This window comes from Anser brachyrhynchus (assembly GCF_964034855.1).
Source record: "Anser brachyrhynchus genome assembly, chromosome: 3".
NCBI lineage: Eukaryota > Metazoa > Chordata > Aves > Anseriformes > Anatidae > Anser > Anser brachyrhynchus.
Genome location: NC_137696.1, coordinates 4,828,201 through 4,845,739, shown reverse-complemented (window position 1 = coordinate 4,845,739; position 17,539 = coordinate 4,828,201). Strand labels below are relative to the sequence as shown.

The 17,539-nt window shown below is 40.5% G+C and overlaps 1 long non-coding RNA gene across 2 annotated transcripts in view; it reads left to right on the top strand.

Moving 5' to 3' along the window:
* Positions 1 to 17,071, top strand: part of LOC308192692 — a 195,060-nt gene extending 177,989 nt beyond the window's left edge. Inside the window, exons 4-5 of one of the 2 annotated variants that reach the window (XR_013949015.1) lie at positions 10,218 to 10,348; positions 12,184 to 17,071. This is a non-coding gene — a long non-coding RNA (uncharacterized lncRNA). Of the gene's footprint in view, positions 1 to 10,217; positions 10,349 to 11,110; positions 12,023 to 12,183 lie in introns of those variants that run through there. The other variant, XR_013949016.1, reaches the window with a different exon arrangement.
* Positions 17,072 to 17,539: the final 468 nt, after the last annotated feature.

Here is a 17,539-nt window from a genome sequence, read left to right as displayed (position 1 = left end):
GGGAATATTGCAGAGATAGGAATTTTAATAGGGGTTTTGGCGAGAGCTGGAGTTATGCTTCCTGGGTGCGATAAAGATGGCAAAGAGTCTCTGAGTGTCTGAGTTGTGGCCTAGACAATTACATCAGTGCTGTTGCTATTTCTTGTTTTGATGATGGTATGGATATTTTTTTTCCATCTAATCTTTAAATTCAAGTAAGGAAAAAGAGAAAGTAACATCTTCTCTGTTCTACATCTGTACCATTAGAGATGAATCAGGTTCCTCAGGAGCTCTGCAAATCCCAAGTGGCGTGTGACAGCCATGCCCTTGTGTTAGGTTTACTCATCTGTACACACACAGTACAGCTGTTTACTCACTCTGATAATAAAGACAGAGAGTCTTAAATCTCAGCCTGGTGCTTTCACTCTCCAGTTCTGCTCATGTTATCTACAGGGAGTCACCTTTCAGACCAAGAAACGCCCCATGTGAGGGTGACGAGTTTTAAAGTGCCAAGTGATCATTTCCAAATTGCCACAAGAGGAGCATCCTGGGCCAGGGACTAAGTTTTTTAATTTTTATTTTTACTTAGTGCTGCATGTAGCACAGAGTTGCCCAGAAAGCAGAGTGAGAAGCAGGCAATTATCAGCAGACATCGGGTAGCTCTTCCTAGGTCAGAAGTACAGAAAAGGAAGGGTCATGATTAGTTCATATTTCTTTTGTCCTGGAACTAAGCAGGCACGTTCATTCTTCTGCATTTGATGCTTCCGGCCAAGGACCATGGGATTTGCAGCCGATGACATGATGTCACTCAGGCACTAATTCAGTCATCATTTGGGCAAACACTGTCTTACCAAGTGATGCGAAGCTGATGAACCAGCCCTGCACAATGCTGATACACGTGTCTGAGCAGCCAGCTGGTATTAGTTGCAAGTACTTGTGTCAGATGCTAGCCAAAACATCCCTCTCCTTTTTGAATTGCAGGCTCTGTTTTGTCTTTTGACTGCCTGTAGTTAAAAGACAAAACTATACTATGTTTCCATACCACTATTCCATATTTCACACCAAAGAAATAAAATCACAAGAAGCAAAGAAAAATAAATAAATAAAAGGGGGGTGTACATCTGTTATACAACTGGGATAGGCATGCATCTTAACTTTGTTCTGAACTTCATACCATTGGCACAAGAGATGATGTACACCTACTGTGCCGAAACTGCACCAAATGGGAAACATGACTGATTCCCTTCTTCAACCACCCCTTTATAGATAGCAATTTCCAAGTGCTGCAGCTGTTGGTAATGAAATCTGATCATCCAACAGTAACCTCATCACCTCGCTACGTGTTCTTTACAGCCTGACTAGTCCTTGTCCCTTCAAAAGCACCTACTTCTACAGTCCGTACATGTGTACATCACAGCCATCACCCAAGACATTCAGGTCAGTGTTGTATAACCTCACACATATTTGTAGCTTACAACATATTGTAGCAATTCTCCCAGCCCTTGGTTCTCTATCCAGCAATGTGTGTGCGTATTCCCCTGTACTCACTTGCCAAACCAGCCAGGACCACACTCGTGCCTCTTCACAACCCCTTTGCTGAGTGTTTATAACTTCTGCATGCACTTATCCACCCACCCAGTGCACAAATTATCTTAAGCAGCAATTTCTGTTAAATGCATCTTGGAGCAGAAATCCACTTTATTAAATTAACAAAGGTAGATCATTAATTTTTACTTCTGAGGACAACTCTGCCTCACACAACTGGCACCTCTTCCTCTAGAATCATTGCTTATATTTTTCCTGAAAACCCTAGCCAACGCAAAATGAAATTTCCTTCTCTGCTTACAATGTGCTTTATCACAGGGTACCAGAGTACCAGGGGAACTTTGTTCCAGGAACCTGTGTAGTTTTATTTCTTTACTGTATGGGGATAGCATCTAGCAGACTTTCTCATGAGTATGTCTCTGGGCAATGGCACTTGATTGACAATTTTGTTTGTTGTTTTATTTTTTGTTTGTTTTTAAAGACATTTTAAAGTATGTCACTGATTTTCATGAACCTCATCACCAAGATGACACCCAGGAAAATATTTCAGCTGAAGTGTTCAGGGATGCCAAGAGATATACACCATTATTTCCAACTTGGTACAAATTGAGTGCCTTACTTACATACTACTACTTACCTACTTACTTACATAGGCTCTTGAAAATGAATCCCAGCTTCTTGTATCAAAGCCCAGGGCAAGATAAAGGCGTAGGTACCCTCTGGGCTGGAAAGAGGGTGTGTGAAACCAGCTTTCAGCCATATTATTTTATGTGCCTGGCCTAAGTAAACATTGTTTAACTGAAAAATCTGTTCCCTGGGAACAGGGATTGTCAAAATATTAAGATTCTGCCTATATCTTCAAGAGAATTGAGTGATCTCTCTGAAGGATAAGGACTGACTTCAAGACTGTTTGGGCTATTGTTTGCCCAAAGAAGCAGTTCAAAAAATATATTAGTTCAATAACTAGAATAACTTTTCTGGTAGCAGGTTCTAATTGTAGAAAAGTAAAATATGTAATGTAGTATTTACTCCTCCCCCTCAAAACGTTTGGAGGGATCAAAAAGTAACATTGGCAGCTTAATTCAGTTGGACATGTTCTGTACTTTTTCTTCAAGTTCATCCTTCTCTAGAATCTTTTATGAAAAAGAATTTAACTGATTTCTCTGCACTGATTTCAGTAGAGATTTCTGGTGTGCATGACCTCCACCACAGTAGGTTGGAGGAACCTCAGAAACAGTAATAGATTCGTTACTCTCTTGCAAGGTTTGGAAGAGCTGCCACAGTGGGCCAGTCTTACATGAAGTTTTTCCTTCAGTGATAGCCAACAAATACAGAATGAATCTTCTGTGGTAGATCCTGGTGGGATTTTTCATTCAGCAGGTAAGAGGATTGCTGAGACAGAGGTTGCATCTTAGAAGTCAACAGGAGTGTCATTTTCTGTGAATTTTCCATCTGAATTCTTTTGGAAAAGTGTTTACAGAGCTTTCCAGGGTCACATAGGAAAGTGGTGGCAGAGAAGTTGTACACTTTTCTCCCTGATTGCAAACATGGTCAGTAGCTCTTGAGTGCTACCTTTGCTTTTGATTTCAAAGTGTGTATCTTATGGATGCATTACTGGAAATTTTTGATTTTACTGTATTTTGATTTTACAGTATTCAAAAAGGTGCCATTGCCTGCTGTGGTGCAAAACATTTCAGGTATCTTCCAAGTTTCCATTGGTTTTAGTGCAGTAAACCAAGGGTAGAGCAGCAGGTTCAGAACAAGAGCAGTGATGAAATGGTTAAAAAAAATCTTTTGAAACCTGAAAGATTCTAAAAGATCTTACTGCTTAGTTTTAAATTTTATGTGTTTTAAAGTGAGCACTGTGACTGGTAGAAGAAAACAAAAAGAAAAAGAAGCAGTAAGATTAGTTATTGAAAAAAAAAAAAACACCACCAAACCAACAAAATCATTAAAATACAAGGCTAGGTGTGTAAAAGAAATGATGTGTTAGGCCTTGGAGTTAAATGGTTCATTTCCTGATTCATTAAAACCTTCCTTCCTCCAGAATAACTGGCAATTGCAAAAGTTCTGCCCTAGAGGGATGTTCAAGTAATAAAGGAGAAAGGATCCAGAGGCAAGTGAAGAAAAGAGTTACAAGAAAGTCCTCCAAAGCTACTTTGCTTGTTTACACATTCAAAAAGGAGGTTGGTTGCTTTGCATTCACAACTCTGCACACACATGCACAACATGTGTATCAGACAATATTCAGGACGGTGCAGAGTGTAGAAAGTAATCTGAGTAAATTTTAATAGCCTCAAAAATATTTTCTTGGGCTCCAGAACAGATACAAAGAAGAGTATCATGAAGGCGCACTCTGTTGAAAGGGTCAGAAAGGAGGGGCATCATACTGCTGTTTGCTGGTTCTATACAACTGAGGTGAAATATCTAGTTTTAAAACGTTATTGCTCTTATGTATTCATTTTTATAAGTAAATTGACTTCATAGCATTTAGCGAATTAGATTAGCACTGTTATTCTGCTTGTACCTGTTGGAAATGTTGAGGAGTAATACATTTAGAGCCATGCAGCTAAGGCAGATCCAAAAGCACAAGGGGCTACAATACACATGGCCATAACAGTAAATTGAGTTAAACTTTACATCACTTAACTGTCATTAAGATGTCTTGTTATAAATAAAAATTAGGTTCTTCATCACCAGAAGCAATATTGCTTGCTAAGAGTTATTCCATGTAAATGGAAAGGGGTTATCCATGCTTTTTCCGTGTAGCGAGTCTAGATTGTTAAAGGGTTTTAGGCAGCTGAAGCTGAAATAAACTATTTAGGGATTATTGCCTAAAAGCAGATAAAATTTTGGCCTGGGTCCTTTCATGGCATTATAAGTCAGCTTCTGGGCTTGCGTATCCTTCTTGGCCAAGATGGACCAATAATGTTAACATTTAGTCTTTGATTTCTCTGTTTTCTGTTCAGCTTAAACTCTCAACTTCTGTAAACTTTCGTAAGATCCATCCACAAAATGATGACAACACTGGATGAGAACAGTGACATATTTATACTTTTGCAGGGGCCAGACCTCGCTGCCTTCAGTGGTCTTTGGCTCAGGCTTACGAACGTTTGTGGAAAACATACTGCACTAGTCACCCAGCTCCAAGAAGAGATTGTTAAACAGATTACTCTGATTTTCTCAAGGTTCCTGGTTTCTCCAGTGTGTCAGAAAACAAACATTGAGGCCTCTTGTGCGAGCAATCATTGTGTGTATGGAATGTGAAACATTTCCAATTTGTACAAGAAAACTCAGTTGCATATATTGTACAAGCATGCACACACAAACACCATGTGGAAATAATAAATGTGTTTATGATGGAGATCTTTGCTTCCTTTATTATTTTAGGATTTTGTCTGGATTTGAAACAATTGTTAAGAACATTAGCTTCAGTCTTTCATTACTAACACACTCATAATACTGACCTCACCTAATAAGGCAGCTGTATTCCTCCATCTTAAGGTATATCCAATTATTTTTTAAGCATACCAGCTGCTCATACACAAATATGCAAGATTTAGAAAGCTGAACAGCCAACTGAGATCTTGAAAATCCTTTGGTTCTTTTAAACATCAATTTGTATTCAAATTTTGATTCAAATATATTCATATACTTGAATTTATGAGTAGTGAAGTTGTCTGGCTTGTAAACTTCTTACTCATACAGGTAGAAATTATACTTCCAGTTCTGAAATGAAGGTTCATATTTAGTGTAGCTCCAAAAGTACATTTGTAATACATTGGCTGTGTCTCAGTTCCTCCACACCTGGTAAATACAGGGGTGTGCAAGACCCTGCAGCTGAACTGGAGGTGCATTGCTCATGTCCACAGTGGCTCTTTCCAGTGTTGGGTATTTCTTCTTACCTGAAAAAGTATTTTCCCATATTTTCTCCATTTAAACATAAGGAATGACTAAACCTGGCTAATATAGCTAAAACTTATTTTCTAGAAAAATTGCATCACAGTTCTTTCAGCTGGATTTTAAAATTTATTTGTAAAATGACGACATCTTGAATGTAGTGTTTCACTTTGGATTAACTGCAACACTGAATTTGCTCTGAAATTAACTTTCTTCCTTCCATTTTCTTTCTTTCCCACAAATTAAAAAAAAAAAAAAAAGTCTGGATTCCTAATTCAGACTCAAGCAGTCAAACTCAAAGCAGTTTGTAAGTTGTCAGTGAGTGAAAAGAATCAGTTACTCGCCCAGCAACAATAATTGCCTATTCTGTAAAATACTTCGATAACGTTATTAGTGTGGAGGCCTTTACAAAGTGCCAGCGATTCTATGATGAAAGAACTGCTGAGTTTTTCCAGCTAATGGAGACTTTTCACTAGCGCGAATGAGGACAATATGGGCTTTTAGATATAAAATAGTCCTTGGTCTCTGCACAAGTATAGTACCTTCCTTCTGCTGCCTGCCCAAACTCACCTGTGTGGGGGGATACGGGAAAAGCAGAGACCTCAGCCTGATTTTCCCCGAGAAATGTATGTAAAACAGATAGGACAGTGGAACTACAGGCTGTTTAGAAAGTAATCTGAATGATGCATTGGAGGTATAAATCAGATGCCTATCTTTTATAAAGTGGATATATAATTCCCCCATATAATCCACCTCCTGCACGCAGGAAACCTTGGAGGGCCTTGAAGACAAAGGACACTAAGTGCTCCTAACTGGGCACTGCTTTCCATCCGTACACTAAGCACCCACTAAAGAAACTCCATACAAGGATTGGGGAGAATGATGAAGTCCGTTTTTAGGATGGGTTTATTTTTATCTTTTTTTGGAAGAGTTTATCATCCCTTTTTTTATACCTCCCTCCAATGAAAGTTTGGAATGACTGAAATAGCACAGTGTGTTGGAGCCATTTTTTCCCCAGGAGACTGATTTTGTTTTATTATTATTGCTGAAGAGAGCAGGAATTTATTAAGCCTAGAAAAGTAGAGGAATTGGAACTTTCCTGCCAAGGTAGATGAATTCCCAAGCTTCTCCAGCCACTCCTGAGAAGCTCTTTTACTGACTTTCCCGTGTAGGGGAGAGGCACTATTATGTCCATATTATCAGCTGACAAATAAAGCAACCAAATTCAGAAAGGGGGAGGAGAGGGGAAATTTGCTCAAAAAAATATTTAAAGACATGAGCTTTCCTGTAGAGGAGTTTGTTTGGTGAGTAATGGATCTCTTGCTACAGACTCCAATTTAAACTGGCTGACCCAGAAGGAAGAAAGTGCCTGGGAAAGAAGCAAAAGCAAATAAATAAAAAGTAAAAAGCAAATAAAAAAATAGGATTTGCCTTTCCCAGTTTTCAAAATTGTGTGGGTATGATGGGACTTTTCTGCCCTACCTCTTAGAGAGGCAACAGCTTTATGTTTGTGCATACCACGCAGCAAAGGGCACAACAGGAGCCTACTACACAGCAGAGTGTGCATTACTCCTTCTCCCTGGCTGATACGTACTAATGATATAAAAATTAGTTAATACAGGCAGTTGATGTCTACCACTGGTTCAGAAAATGGAAATCTCTGAGGGTTTCTGGTCTCACAGCTACAGCTCTACCTCCATTTCCACTTCTTGCTCTCCAGATTCCCATTTCCTCTACATTTACACTCCTCCCTTTTCTTTTCCTTCCTTGCCACTTCCCCGTCCATCCATCTTTCATCCCTCAGGTTCTTACGCTTGTCTCCTGCAGTTCCTGTTGAAACAACTTGTGGCCATAGTGGTGGTGATGATGGGTATGAGGAAGGCAGAGCAAGATAAGCTGTAGCTGATGAAATATCCCTCCCCTTTGTAACACAGGAATGGAGAACTTGCTTGGCTCTTAAAATGGAATGGTCTTGACCTTAAAACAAAGCAGAAATTTCTTCTATATTTGAAATAGCTCAGATGTAATTAATGTAAGTAATTTCCCCTTTCCTCACTATCTGGATTTTCTGTTTTGTCAAAAAACACTTAAAAGACTACTCATTCATGCTCAGATCTCACGAATGTTAAAGTTCTGTTTATATCAAAGCAAATGGACCCTGGCAAAGCCTGTGCTGCATTCAGGCAGCTGGCAGGCATCAGCATACCTGCTCTGGCTTTAAATTGCCTTGCCTGGGTGTGGTGACAGGGGAATCGAGGTCTGGGGAGTTGCTCACTGGGAGCTGCAGAGCTTTTTGGCTAAATACCACTCACCCATGCATACAGATCCACACTGACACGGTCACCTCTGAACAAGCTGGATCAGGGATGTCTGTCTGATATGCAGTCATGCCTTTGAGTTGCAGTGATCTGCAGAGTTCACCGAGTCAACATCTGAATGGAAAGGCTGATTAGTGCCCTACCCGTTGGGCCACCTCATTTCAGTTTCTGCAATGAAGAATGAACTACTGAGGCAGTGATAAATATGGGGGTATGGGAATAAGAGCAATAAGGGGAAAATAGTAGCTCTGCATTTGTCTGGAGATGTAATTTTCAACCTTTTATTATTATTATTACTGAAAGCATATAGAAATTAGGAACGCAGCTCTGTTATTCTAAATTGTTGAACTTACACAGATTTTCTTGTCTGTGTGGGAACGAGGGGTCATGAACAAGGGATGGATGTGATCCTGACCAGCTTTGCAGTGATTTCAGGAGAAGCTGCAAGGCCAGCGGTAACGCTAATCCCTAAGACAGAGGGAACCAGGGCAAAAGAGCAGCACCCAGACTTGCCTTCCCTCTCTTGGTTCCTGTTACACTGGCCTTGCAGAGTGCCAGCTCTCTAGAGGACTGACCTGTGAGAGCACCTTCAAGCACAGAGAAAATATTCTTTCTAGTCATCACAGTGCCTGCAGGGGGATGGAGGGACTGGGGGGAAGCATTGCTATAGGCTTTCACTGCCCTGCTCTTTATTAGGGAGCTTTGGTTCTCTGCCCAGTGGATATAACTGTTTCATATAAAAACTGTTAGGGAAACAAAAGGGAGCTGATATCAATTATTGCTTGAGGTTTCAGCAGCCCTTCACCTCCCTACAGCTGAGCAGTGGCTAATGTGTAGATGTTGTTTGGAAGCTAGGCAACCTTCTACCGGAGTAAGACACGAGCCCTTTTCAATATGTGAACGTGAAGGGAGGTGGGAGTATAAAAATATCCTGCCTTGTGGTTGAGATGGGAAATAAAGTTGCAACATCTGCTTTGCTCCACAATTTTTTCCTATACTGTGCAGCCTCTTTCCCTTCCAAAAGAGATATAAGATAAAAGGGGAGAGATAATAAACCACATTCTCACTCTTTTGTTAATACAAATGCTTGAAAATGACCAAAGGGCATATACAAGTCAAATTAACTGGAAGACAAAAAAGACTGGAGAAGCATTTGCAGTGAGATTCAAACCCCCCCACTGAACACTGCTTTTCCAGGGAGATGCTGATGTCTCCCAGACAGAAACCTCAGCCCAGGAACAGCTTCTTTGTGAAGGGCGATGCAGTGAGGGAGAAGGGTTTCCAGCCAGGGGTAAGGATGTATGTACGAGGATCTGTGTGTCAGCTGATTACCAGCCTTGGATGGGATGGCAAAGTAGTGATGAGAGTTGTCACGGAAACTGTTAACACGGGGTATTAACTTTTTGCCTATGGAAAAATAATTCAAGCAGTATTGTTGTTTATTGCATGGGAGGAGTCTTGTCAAGGTGCTGTTGTAATTCTTAATTCATTTTTAGAAGGAGCATACTTTCGGATAGGTATCTCTGAAGCAGAGATGGGACCAAATTGGAGTTTTGTATCTTCCCAGCTCCCAGAATGAAGGGTGGATTTGTTTTGGCATGTCTGCCCAGATTTGAGCTTGTTTAGAACCCACAATGGGCTTATTCAAATCATAATAATAATAATAATAAAAAAACATCCAGAGGCCTCTTTTTGCTTGCTTTTTGGATGCAGTCCAAAATGGCAGAGCTTTTGCAAGACCAGACTGCCTCCAAATGAACTTAGGAGATTTCCACTGCTGGGGCTGAATGGTGGCTCTGTTGTTTGTGGGATGCTTATGCTGACAGACCCAAACCCGAACCTGGGTCCAGCCTCAGACCTGAACCTCTCTGTTTTGACCGAATCCTATTCCAGACAGAAAGTGGTATATCATGATTTTGAGCCATTTTAAACCTTTTAAAATCTAGCTTAATTTTCAATGTAATGGTGCCACAGGTCTTCGTTTAGCGAAGGCACTTAGAAACATGCCTTAGCTGCGTTAATTCAGCAGACTTTCAAGTGTATCTGTACATCCAGGTTTTGGCATTTGTGCTTTCTGATCTGCATACATGCTGAAATACCTGTGAAAAAGAATAATGTAGGAGGATGACAGCAAGGTAAAAAATGATACCTGGTGTTTTTCCTCAGCTAGAGGTAATAAAGCAGTCCGCGGGACCTTTGTTGTGATTTCACAGTACACGCCAGAAATTAATTTTGGTTTGCGTGTGGGTGTGCTTTTTTCTGTGCCCTCCACCCTCTCCCCCATTATTCCTCTTCCTTCCAATTTTGCTAAAGGTGGTATCGAGATGAGCATTTCTTCAGTGGCTGTTCAGACTTGCCCAAAACGTGTGTGACGGCGCACTCCTACCCACACAGCCACCGGGGCATCGGTCCCCCCCACAAGCCTCAGAGCCCAGGGCTGTGCCCTCACCCCATGCTTCTCCTGCTCCTTTCCAGGTCACCCATCCTGCTGTCTTGGCAGAGAGGTTTGGCAGCCTGCCCTGCAGCCCTTGCGAAGAGGATGGCGAGCCACAGGCCGGATCTCTCCTGCTGCAATATAAGCATCAACATGACTGGTGGCTGTCAGCGTAAGCATCCTTAGTCCCTGGTGTGAATGTATGCATGCCTACCTGAGCTGTACACTAATACTCCTTTCTCATGCCTACCATCTTTTTTCTTTCTCACATACAGCACCTAGCACAAAGGAGACAAAAGTTTCAGATTATTGAAGAGCAAATGTAATTATAATACACGGACAAAACTGCTTTCTGATGGCAGTTAACTAGGCAGTTTATTGCCTATGAGCACCTTCCTGTAACAGGCTAGACATCTTCTGGATAAATAATGCATTTTTAAAGTTGCTGTTATTTGTATTACATGTTCTCAAAACTTCTAACAGAGACCCTATAATTTCAGGAATTAGTCCAGGCATGTAATAAGAGCTAGTCCTTCTGTGGTTGATTTATGGAAGAAAAAAACACCCTCATTGGCAGTCTTTGGGTGAAGAGATTTGGATATATACACAAAGTTATTCACTTTGTGTTGCCATAGTCTTTCATTAATAGTTTGTGTGTGGTATTTTGTTATATGTAACATTTCTTTTTCAAGATTTGGGAGTACATTACATGAGAATGGTTTTGCTGGTAAAATCAGACATATCTGTGGTATTAGGAATTATTCTAGACATAGTTAAGTCTTGTTGCAGTTGTACTTGCTGCAGTGCACAGCTGGGACTGCTACATGTCACAGAGGGCAAACAAGAATGACTTTTCCTTAAAATGAGTATGGAAAGACTCCCATAGGAAATGCCTTTTTTTTTTTTTTTTTTTTTAAATCTGTGTGTGGCATAGGAAAAGAATGGGTGGAAGAATGATAACAAGAGAGAGCATGTCTGTGAGAGAGATAAGATTGAAAAGAGCTGGTAAGCAAAAGTGCTCAAAGTTGAGTCCACGTTTGCAAAATTGTGCAGCATTTAGAAAAGCCAATGCTCATTCAGTCATGTAGCTGGGTACTGAGGTCCTGAAAAACCAAGCCCTCAAAATCAGTAAAATGGAAACCTAAATTCATTTTTTTTTCGAACTCTATGGTAAGGATTCTCCTTTCTCTGTGTTAAAAGTTATGAAAACAAATGCTTGATGGGCACTGATTTTTGGGGTTTGCCCTGACTCTGCTTTTCCAGAGATTTATACACAAGCCCCATCTTGTGCTTTCCCTCCAAAACATCGCTCCGGCTCTGAGAGCAAAGTGGCCCAAGTGCTCTGCCTGCAAAAAGTCTCCTTGCCGTTAACAGCCCGGAGAAAACCAGAATGGATGATGGTGCCTGGCTGAATGACCAGCTGGCTTTTGAAGTACAATATGCACATGCTTATGTGTGTGTGTTTATGTATATGTGTATTAAATATATATACATGTATATACTTTGTGTTTGAATAGACATCCACCCTTCAGCTCTGCTTTCTATGATTAACCTCTATTAGCACTGCAATTACAAATACCTGGTCAATGTCCTCCTTTGATCTAACCTGCCTGTCACTCAATAGTCTTTTAAACTCCGTATTTCCTCTCTGTTTCTTGACGTTCGTCATTGTCTTCCTTCTGAATGCCTGCCTTGCTGTTCTCAAAAGCTGGCCAGAAAGCACGAGGAGGGTAGATTGTAGTATCAAGTACCACGCTTGAGGCCCAGAGGCAGCTGCCATGTCCTAAAAGGTCTCTTTATTCTTTGCAGGCAAAGCTTTGCAATTGCCCAAATAGCAAATATTCACTTCCCTCCCCTTTACCCTTCATGGAAAAAAATCCCCTGGAATAACAATAAGTTCTTCCCTCTTTCCAGCCTAGCCCAGTGTACATTAATACACCTTGTAATTGCTTGTCTCTATTGATTTTAGTCCTTTGCCCTTTTTCTCTCCTTCTTTTTGTATTACAGCTTCATCATTGATCCTATTCACTCTGTTCCCAGTGCTGAAATCTAAGTCCCAAATGCAAGCAGAAAATACTCAGCCATTCATGACAAATTGAATGGCTCAATTTAAGGGGAAGATAGCACCTCATCTACTGTTACTATTCACTACAATAATCTCCATCACTTGTTCACTGGAGAAAGCAGTTTGTCCTGGGTTCAAGTACAGACTATGCTGATCATCTGCGGCTTGAAAGGACTAGAAAGAGCCTTGCATATGACAGGGAGTCACCTTTCTGCCTTTGAAGGTTTTTATGTATTCACATCAATACAATGGTCAACACTACTAAGAGCCCAGGAATGCCATTCTCTTCACCCCCGCCCTGGCAGGATACCAACCCGCTTGCAGCAACACGCCAAAAAATAAGCCAAGAAGGCTAAAATAAGGCCAGATCCTCAGCTGGTAGAAACATGCTGTCAGTGTAAACACTTCTACCGTCGGACCAAGGAAGATTCAGGAGAAAAAGCAAGCTTCAGCATTTTAGCAAACGCTCCACCGAGGATGGCCTCATCAGATGTGTGTACGTGTCTCATGGCCGTCCGCTTGCTGGCTGACATAAAGTCACACATGGCATAGGACCAACCGGTGGCACAAAGACAGAGTGCCAACCTTTCCTGGGCCCATCAAAACTCCTATTGCCAGAAAATGAAGTTTGCAGCTGAACGAGGATGTTCACAGGAAAGAGACTGAACTCTTGAATACTTCTTGGTTTTGGAACTTTTCATAAGATAGCTGAAAATCTCAAAAAGTTTTCTCTGAAAACTGAAAAAAAATCCATTTGATGGTAAATTCTGCCCATAAGGATCTAATTTTGGTATCTCTGTGCTGAAAATGTTCTCCTTCTGGCAAAATTTAACTAAAAATTTTCAGTCAATGAAAACATTTTTCCATTTTTTTCTTGTTAACAGAAATTAAAACATTCATTTTTTTTTCCACGTTTGTGCTGCTGGATAACTAAACAGTTACTGATACAGGATTTGTTTTTGTTTTTCCCTGTTAACTTCATTAGCCATAGCACAATGGATAGTAAATCCCCATTTCCCTGCAGTTTGCCAGCAGTGGAACTGTGTTGCTCAGAGTGGAGATAAAATTATATTGGTTACAACAGCAGTGCAGCACACTGATTTCCTGAACCATTCAGGTTTGATGAGCTTTCACATCCCTGACACCAGGAAGGTTTGTGGTGGTATTATTCCCATTAGAGAAGGTTATGTCTTGGTGGGGTAAATTCCAGCCTTTCTCCAGAACCAGCTGTGTGCAGCTATCCAGCTCCCAGATGTTTTGTTTTACCCACAAAAGTTAGGAAGAATAGAAACGCATGCCTGATTTTATCTGTTTTTCAGGTGATGGTATCTCTCCAGGTTTTGATAGATCCTGGCTAGCCAGCAGACTTTTGGGGGGGCTGTTATTTCCTTGCTTTTCCCAGAAGAAGAGAAGCCACATCTGCCTGCCAATTACCCTATTGTAGCTCCCACTCAAATTATGGATGCTGCAAAGTGTGAAGAAGCAACCAAGTCAAAGTGCAGAAAGAAATGCTAACACGGGCCAGAGCTGACTGGAGGGCTGTCCCCACTACAGCCCAGCTCCCAGCAGCCAGGGCCTCACTGCAGAGCTTGAGGTGTCCGAGTCCAGATAGCCCTGAGCTGACCTGTGGTGGTTGGAGAGCATCTGCTATGGCCCATTGTACTCTGAGGTTCTGCAGCAAAAACTCATTTCAAGAAGTTTTTCTTCTTGTTGTTAATACTGTATACATTGCTCTCCAGGCTTCACAAAGGACCAGCTTGTGGTTCTTGCCTCTCTTTCAAAAAGGCTTTGAACTGCAGTGAATCATTTAATGCGGTGTTTTAGCTCCATGCTGCATCTGATCAGAGAATCCTGGTGAAGACTGACAATCAAACAGCCAGTAAAAGGAGGAAAATGGTAGTTTATAGTTCTGTTTAACCCAGAGATTTCTTGTAGGTCTTGGCTTCAGCTGGGTTAAACACAGCATGGAAATAGTATTTGTCAAGCTACCTCACCATCTCCAGGCAAAACCACGAAGAAGTTTTATATTTATATATATAGGAAATATTACTTTGCTGAGAAAAACAAAATAAAACATATATTAATTAAACTTTTTAAAGATTGAGGAATATGGCTTTTGGATTATGACCAGTTCTTGTTTTCTCTAGACCAACTTTATCCTCTACATCTCAACACCATTATTCCCTGTTTTGTGTAACTCAGAATGACATCTGAAATGTCAGCAATGGGAGCAAGAGGTGAATTGGTCTTTATAGATCTCACCATGGCAAGCCCTAATTTTTTAATTAAATATTGGATCTTAATGCCAATATAATGCACTATTCAGTAATACTGTTTTCTTGTTATTGTTTCTTGTTTTCAAACTTGTGGGGTAGATAGACGCTGGTCACATTTGACAGCATTTTTCTACCATTTTGAGGGCTGGAAATGTGTTTATTTATTGCAATCATGGCTAAGATTCTTACATAATTACGTGTCTCTCTTTAGTCATAAGTTCTAATGCCCTGGGTATATTAGCAGCTAAAAAAAGGTTTAAAATTTTAACTTTTGCTTAATACAAAACTACCACTTTTTCGTGAAACTTCAATCCCCCCTCCTTGGTTCAGAACTAAGATTAAGTTATTGTAGCTCCCCTGAAGACAGTTAACTTGCTATTCCTATTGAAAGAAACCCTGAGACTGCAAGCCAAAATATTAATACTGAATTACAGAAGACGTTCCTCGGCACTAAGTCCTGGTTTGCATTGCGGCTTTGTGAAAAGGGGGAGGAGAATGGCAGCCTTTTGAAGGAGATGACCAAATTTCTTTTGATCTGTTTTTAAGAGTGCAGAACTTGGTCTAAAGGCCATCCTCAGGCATCACAGACATGACCAATGAGAAACACTGCTTCAAAGGGTGTAGAAGATAAAATTATAGCATTGCTTCAGCTCCCTGTGCACTGAGTTATGCGGGAATGGGTTGCTAAAACTCATTTTATGTTGTCTTTAAATTAAAAATAAATACAAGGGATGGATTATTTGGCAAACTAATTGAGGATTTTTCTTTTGGGCAATTCCTATGTATATTGTGCTTTCTCTTTAGCTCTTTTTGAACTTCAGACAGAGAATTGTAGATTCTTGAATACAGAGCCTGGAATGACTCTCTTCTAACCTGTAGTGCTTGTCTCAAGGCCCCCAAAAAAATCTAATACAGCTTCTGCACTGAGCCCTCTAACGTGTGGTGGACGTGATGCCAGCCAGGAAGGAAGACAGCCAGCTAGATGGATGGAGTCCAAATGAGGGAAATTCCACAGCATCCCTGATAATCTGCTCTAATTTGGTCATATATGGGGCTGTTGATATCCAGCTAAATTGGCTAGTCTAGCATTAAGATGCATTATCTTTGTACCTAAACAAAGTTGTTGACATTACAGTGCTGCTAAGCTACCAAAACACCCTTTAACAGAGAAGAAAATTCTTGTATCTGAAAGTTTCCTCAAACCTGAGTACTAAAAATTGATCAAAACGTATTATTAGGAATAATTTATATTGAAAACCTTCTTGCAACCCCATTGTTGAAGTTATAGGATTCTCCACATGTCACAATCAATTTTATCTCATAACATCAGATTATTTTTCTTATTAAACTTCATTTATTGTCTTCAGAAGTGGATTGAACATGAATTGAAACAGCTAGTTTGATTATTTTAGTTTTAGAAAATTCTGATATTTCTCATCTGCAAAAGCTTTCCTGTTAGCGTTGCCATCCTCTTCATCACAGCGGTTTGGTCTACTAACTGCTAATGTGTACCATTCATAGACCTCAAGGAGCTGCAGCAAGCTGCTTTAGCACACTGTGCCTTTTGTAAACCAAAAGCTGGGGTCTCAGCTGGTGTGTACTGAGTTAGAAACAATTAGAAATGCTTTAATTGAAGTCAACAGATCTACCTAAATTCACCACATTTGAAAACCCCGCATAGACTGAGCAGCACTTGCAGTTAACAGGGCTCAACTGCTGATTATGACTCATGTGCAGACTGAGAAAATAGGGAATTTTTAAACAATATCCCTTTTTGTGTTGCAAGCAGGTCAAATGCTGTCCTGCTTTTACGATCCTATGGGGAGATGGAGTTTAGGAACATACAAAAGCCTAGAAAAAGAGTTACTGTTGAGGTCACATTTTCATACCCACATTATTGAACTATACCTTTGAAAGACAAAAGAGCAGGCGATGTCCTAACATGCAGTTGTTGCTTAATGATTGTGTTGTTGGTCTGGAGAGGGCGGAGTGGTAGGTTGCTTAACAGCTCTACATTTTCCCATGGTATAATACTGGTGATATGGTTAGCTATAATTAAAGGGTTATATAAATGAGCCATTGGGAAACAAATTAATTTATTTCCTTGGTGGGGCTAGTTATGTAATTTGGGGCTTACACGTTGCTCTGCTTTCCCTTTGAAGCACTCAGCCCCCCCCCCCAAACCCGGTCCTCCTCTCCCAATTGTTTTAAAATAATTTCAAAACATGTCAAAGGAATGCAGATGTTAAATGCGCTGCAGCTTGAACTTCCTTGAAGCAGCAATGCCCTTAATGAGAAAAAGCTGGAGAGCAGAATGAGACCTGGCTTGTAAAACAGCTTTATGGTATGTTTAGTACTTTATCAGGAAAGGCCTCTGAACAGACCGAGTGGAGCAGCACGTGATGCGGGGAGCTGTCGGTGCCAGTGGGCCACTTCTTGAAAGCAGCACAGACCTGCTGGCCTGCCCCCTTGAAGGCAGAGAAGGATCTGTCGGATCTCATTTGGGGCAGCTTTATTGATTTTGGTGGTGCTCAGCCTTTCTATATGTACTCGGGATCTGGCCTGGTGCTGGGGATAGCAAAAGGAAGGTTAGGCTGGTTCCTACCTCAGTCAGAGAAATTGCCATTTACCTAGGAGATAATAAGATGCTATTAAAAGCCCAGCTTTAAAAGCAAAGCATAACACTAGTTTTTCCTCTCATAAACTCTTATGCCCGTGCTTCTTTTATGAGCTTATAACTAACATCATTAAACTACGTCCCATTCTCTGAGCAAATCTTTGTCTTTTTTTTTTCTTTCCCTTCCCTAGATACACAAAGCCTTGAGCATTAGAAATTTGAAAATAAATTCCTGAAGTTTAATTTTGCATACAAAGCTGTAGTACAGAAAACAAACAATTTCCATGAATGCTATTTGTACTAAAGGCTATATGAGTTTCCTGTAATAGACACCATTTTGGCTTCACAAGAAAATAAAAGCGGAAAAAGTATCATTAAAATGTCTTGACATAAAGATCATGGCTA